Below are 6,000 nucleotides of genomic sequence, written 5' to 3'. Positions count from 1 at the left end.
AGTTCGGTTTGAGTGACAGGATCATCAGCCACTGGAATGAGAGCTTGCTGGGTCGTTGCTATGGGAGACCGACTTGAGTGACGGGGCATCAGCCACTGGAGTCAGCTCCGTGGGCTGTAGGGGCGGGGTGTTTCAGCACGTGACCGGTTTGAATGACAGGGCCGCACACGCTTGCGAGATCCCCTGGTGGTGAGGGCGCGGGGCGTTACTATTGGAGACCGACCTGAGTGACAGGGGCCACTGTAGCGAAAGCCTCGTGAGGAGGGGGAGGTGGTTGCCATAGGACACCGATTTGAGTGACAGGAGAGCACACGCTGACGTTCGCTCCTTGAGGCGTGGGCGTTGCTATTGGTGACTGATTGGAGTGACGGAAGTTCCAGCCAATGGAGAGAGATCCTGTTTCTGAGGCGGCTGTGTGTTGCCATTGGGGACTGCTTTGCGTGAAAGGGGTGGGGCTTTTCCGCAGGAGCCCCATTGCAATGATAGGGGCAGCAGCCGCTGAAATGAGAGGGCGACGGTGAGGGGGTGGGGCATTGCTACGGGAGATGTGTTTGAGTGACAGACGGTGAGGGGGCGAGTTCAGGACCCTTTCTCGCGAGAGGCGGCGTCCGGGAGAAGGTGAAGGAAGCGTCTGCGGTGGGGGAGGAAAAAAAGCCAACCGCCTCGACATTTGACTCCTACACTCGGGGGCGGGGAGGGATTGGAGTAAAGAGGGTAGAATGAAATCAGCAAATTAAATCTCCTTTTCCACACACAGGTAGGCAGGCCGGGCCTGGCAGAGACACAGCGGCAGTAGCAGCCCGCTGGAACGGTAAGGGCAGGGCAGGCTGGGGCAGGTCGGCCTAGGCCTGGCATTACAGCAGGGGAAGCTGGGTTTGTGCAGCACGGGTGCACAGGGCAGGCATTGACACGGAGGGCAAATGCACCATCCAGCTCAGGGCATGTGCATTGCACGGTGGGGGCGACCTTGCATTAACAAAAGTGCACATCACATCGACATAAAAGTCTATGCAGTATATTTAGAATAAAATCGCTGTTTTGATACTGTTGAAGCAGGGGGAAGGGAAAATCTCGTATATCGTTTGCAAATTGCGTGTCACCTTATGCATTATTTTAAGTGATTGATTCCTTGGGTGCAGTATTGAATGCTTGCTGCTGCTGGGATTAAATCTACATGGTATGTTGTGTATGTTACTGAACTTTGATTTTAACAAAAATGTATCCATAGTATTATGGGATATGGGCCAAAGACAGACATGTGGAATTAGGCCACAGATCAGCCGTAATTTGTTTAGTTGATGAAACAGGTGCGAGGGACTGAATGATGTACTCCCTATGTATCACTTGTATGTATTGCGTGTGTGTACGAATATGGTGACTGGTTACTGATGAAACTGTTTGCCTTCATGTTGCATGATGTAATCTCAGCGGGTTGACTGGTTTGCACTGCTGCTTTCAAATTCACTCCTGGCTTATTGTTTCTTTTTTCTTTCTTCAGTTTTTGCAAACTAATTATTCAAGGGAATCTCCTTAAAAATCAAATTGTTGCAAACGCTCAGGTGAATTGCCGTAATGGTTGTATTCACTCTGTCAGTAATCCAGAGGTCCAGGCTAATGTTCTGGGAGTGTGGATTCAAATTCCATCATGGCAGCAAGTGGAATTTAAATACAATTAAGAAAATTTGCTCTTGAAAGCTCGTTTCATAATTTGTGACCTCAAAAGTCTTATCAATTGCTTTAAAACAAAACTGTGGCTCACTTCATAGCCCTTTAGCAAAGAAATCTGTTGTCATTACCTGGTCTGGCCTACGTATGATCCCAGACCCACAGCAATATGGTTGTCTCTCAACTGCCCTTTGAAATGACTTAACAGGCTGCTGAGTTCAGTGGCAACAAATCATTGCCTTGTCTTGCCAGCAACATCCATAGCAGAGCTCTGTGGGAATGCAGGGTACTTTCTGACTGAAAAGAAAGAAGGGGTGGAGATCTAAGTGCAAAGATCATTAAGATGCCTCAAACAAGGTTATAAAATTGGAAACATTGAAAATTAAGGAGGATAGTGTTACATTTCAAAAGGGTTTTGTGGCATAGTGGTAGTGTTATTCTATTAGGCTGGAATGTGTGGGTCCTAACTGTACTAGAGGTGTGGTCATAACATGTTGATTCAAAATAATGTGCATTACAAAAGATGTAAGCCAGATGAGTAGTAGATGAAACTAAATGCAGAAAAGTGTGACGTGATTTGTTTTGGTAGTAAACAATGAGTAGGGAAATGTAAATTATAAAGGAGGAATAGAAGGGTACATTCCCAGGGTTAGCTCTAACTTGGATCTTGCTAGAACTGAAAAGCTGGAGTTGCCTGTTAAATGCTGGAGTATATTTTTCAGATTCTAAGATAGCATAGACCCAGGGAGGAAGAGCGATCAATCAGAATGTGATTCGGCATTGAGGATCTTTGTCATGAACTTACTCAGTGAGTTTCAAGGCAAACTTGTAAAAGTGAAGAATTACAATTCTTGTGAAGTTTTGAAAAGATACGTGACCCAATGCCTCACGTTTTGGGAGATTTGCTGAGTGATCACTGGGCTTTGTTTTCATTGCGTATGCTTTATGTTTTGTGCTATAATTTGTTCCATCGCAGTCTTTTACTCTTTCACCATGTTACATTCTAATCTAAAATTAACTTGTACATGCAGGTTGTTCTAATACTGTATAGTTTATTATTTGTTAATCCTATTGTTGGTTCCTGTCTAGCCACATTGTAACATCAGTTTCATTGTCAATGCTGAGGCTGTCCTCCTTGGAGAGGCAGAAGTTGGTAGAGGTATTCAAAATTATGAGGATCTGGACTGAGTAGAGAATGAGCATCTGTTTTGCACAAAGCAGAGGATAGAGGTTTGAAGTGATTTGCAAAAGAAACAGTGGTGATTTGAGATAAAACAGTTGTGCATGAGGTGTGGTTAAAGATCTGGGGTGCATCAACTGAGTGTGATGTTGATTCAGGAAAGAATTAAATCATTACCTGAAGAAGATTTTGCAGGCTTTAGGAGAAGAGGGTGAGGATGTAGTTAGGGTGGAATTGCTGTTGAAGAAAGCTGTGAACGCAGCAGGTTGACCACCCCCACCCCAGTAACTTTTGATTATTTTATATAATTGAAGAAAGCACACAGAATGCTAGAGTGATAGACTCTGAGCTGGTACAAATTATGCTTTAGGTACACACAGAACCACATCGACCCCACAACCAGTGTAGTGAGCAGTTTTGCGTTGACACCACAGGATACATTGGCATTTGAGCCTGCATTATACGTAAATTGAAATGATATCGAGGTTGCAAGGGTTGAGCTACAAAGGAGCAATCAAATCAGGATTGTAGATTATCTTTATTCAGTAATTTCAGACATGTTATGAGATATGGTTTGGAGTGGGTAGCTGTTCAACTTCGGCTTTCCACCTCAGAGAAAGTGTCATCCCACTTCACCACGAGCACTAATCTTGCATCCTTTGTATACAACTAATCACTCAGATTAGCCTAAAACTAGGATTGTATGTCTGGAGTTTAGAAGGTCAGAGAGTGATTTAATTGCCGTTTTCTAGATAATGAAGAACAGAAAGAACAGATAGGGAAAAATTACTTTGCTAATTAGAGACTGGTTAAGGAGTGAGAGATAGATTAATTTACAAATTCAGACTTTGCAGAAGTGAACATAAGAAAACACTTGCAATAAGTTTGGCACTTTTTTGCAAATGGTAATAAGTAATTTATTTACCAATTCTTAAAAAACTACTTTGGATTTTCTTCCTAGCCATATGAGTTTAAAAACAGCTCGATAGAGTGAGGGCACAGATTTGGCTATGATCTAACGGGAGTCATATTCCTGCTTCTGCCTTTTCGAGGTTGTCCATTAACTACTTCCGGGTGAAGTACAAGCAAGAAATTCTTTGTTTTATCATTGAGGGCTAAAGCTAAACCGCATATCCTAAAGAGCCTAACTTTCTTTTGGAATCTAATTAGAACTGAATACTTCTTTTCAACTTGCCAGGAGGAGTGCAGATGCAACAGTATTCAGCACAAGTGCGATGCAGTTGCAGCTATCTGATTGGCATCTCATCTGACATCTTCAACCATTAGGTCACTCCACTATCCATGTCCGGTGTCAGCAACATGCACCTTTTACGAGCTGCACTTTGCAAGACTGTGATGTTTGACTGGAAGGATGGGTGCAATAGATTCTTGGGAACACCATCAATTGGAAGTTCTCCTCTAAACTACACGCCATCCTGATTTGGAACAATATTGTTGTTCCTTTGTCGCTGTTTGAAAACCCTGGAACTTCTTCCCTCACATTGCTGTGGCTGTACCTAAGAATGCAGCTCACCATCATCTTCTTAAGAGCAACTTAAGTGTTGTCCTAAAATATGATCAGACATGATCTTATTGAAGGACAAGTGGCTTACTTCTGCTCCCAATTCATAAAGCAAATCAGATCTTGTTTGATTTAAGGAGGGCGAAAATAATTTGTTCTTTACTGCAATTCATAGTTTAAATATCTGTTCATACTAGAATATCCATTTTTATTAATGGCTGAATGGCAGTTCTAACCCAGCTAAGCATTTTGTGTATCTAGCATTTGTTACTTACAATGGATGCCCTGTTTTCATGATTAGATAACCCATAGTGCTACTCACAATAAGCCCAATAATACTGTGTTTTTAACAATTGAATTTTTGTCAGCACGGAGAGATAGGAGAAAGTGTTGCACTTAGCATTGATTTAGTTTGTTGTATGAATTTGGTTTGATTGCTATTATGAAGGGCTTTTGGCCTTTTTGTTTTGTTGCGTAAATGTCACCAGTAGGTAACAGCAGGGAGTGATTCTGCTCATGGCAGTCATCTTAGTACAATGTAAGCAAACACCTGTTTTGCTCAAAGAAACCATTTCTTGAACTCATAATATTTTGGCTTAATGCACATTTGAGGTCTTTAGAGTTTATGCTTGTGGATTGGCTAGCTTTCTGTGGTGGTGCTGGTGCTGACTGTAATTAGTATTATGGAAATTGCAGTACATCATTTTGAAAGCCATTAATTGTGTGCACACAACGTTCTTGAACCATAGCAGAACAGCATTCATGCTGAGCTTGAATTTGAAACCTTTTCTTTTGTGTTTTTAAAACTGTAGGACTGAAGAAGTTGGAAGCTGATCAGCAAGAAAGGAGGGAACAGAAAAGACACTAGTGACCTCTTAATGTAAGTTGTGACAGAGGTAATGACTTATTTATGAAAGTTGTAGTCTGATTTCTGAAACCACTTTAATCCCATTGTCAGTGAAGTTGGATCCTTTGGCAATTTAGTAATGAAGTATTGGGCAGGACCAAATTATAGCTGTTAATCCCAGCACTGTCAAGTGGATCTTATGCACATGGAGTGAATCTTGTTCTTTTTCACCAGAGTACTGCAGTATTGAGTTGATCTATGTAAGAGGATGCTATTCAGTGGTTAATGTCGCACCAAAGAGCTGTTTAGCTTACAAGAATAGCTTCTGTTTGGCTCGGACACATGTGGTTTGTTCAGCCACAAGTTTAAATTTGGTCTTGGTGCAGTTTTCAAGTAGATGTGATTATTAATGTTTTAACTGATGAGCCTTCATATAACTTGGTTTTCTGCAAACTGAAGGTGACCAGACTCTGCCTTCATCACAGATTCCCGAGTCCTCAAAACTCAACTACCTGCCCTATAATTATATCCAATGTAGCAAGGTCTAATTACAGACACACTGACCGCATCCTATTGTTAACTGTCTGTTATCTGTAAGTATATGACTTTCCAGCTACTAGAACAGTTTGTTCCCAGTATATAATCTCAGCCGTCACAAAGGTATTTTAATTTATGCAGAAGCAGAGCCTAGTGTTTGACAACACTATCTATTACAGAAAGTCCAAAGAAATTATACTCCTTTCTCAAATTTTAAATTTTCCTCGGAACTGATTGTGTTAAAAGTTC

The 6,000-nt window shown here is 41.8% G+C and overlaps 1 protein-coding gene across 7 annotated transcripts in view; it reads left to right on the top strand.

The window, feature by feature from the left end:
• The first annotated feature begins 517 nt into the window (after positions 1 to 517).
• The window catches only part of LOC125446782 (secretory carrier-associated membrane protein 5-like), a 65,753-nt gene continuing 60,270 nt past the window's right edge, over positions 518 to 6,000 (top strand). For 2 of the 7 annotated variants that reach the window (XM_059640213.1, XM_059640214.1), the window contains exons 1-2: positions 625 to 811; positions 5,180 to 5,247. The gene's annotated coding sequence lies outside the window, so the exon portion shown is untranslated. The other 5 variants (XM_048520591.2, XM_059640215.1, XM_048520590.2 and 2 more) reach the window with 5 other exon arrangements.

Source organism: Stegostoma tigrinum, chromosome 36 (assembly GCF_030684315.1).
Source record: "Stegostoma tigrinum isolate sSteTig4 chromosome 36, sSteTig4.hap1, whole genome shotgun sequence".
In the NCBI taxonomy this organism is placed as follows: domain Eukaryota; kingdom Metazoa; phylum Chordata; class Chondrichthyes; order Orectolobiformes; family Stegostomatidae; genus Stegostoma; species Stegostoma tigrinum.
The sequence above is the reverse complement of the archived record's forward strand: the minus strand, read 5'-3'. Positions and strand labels throughout refer to the sequence as shown.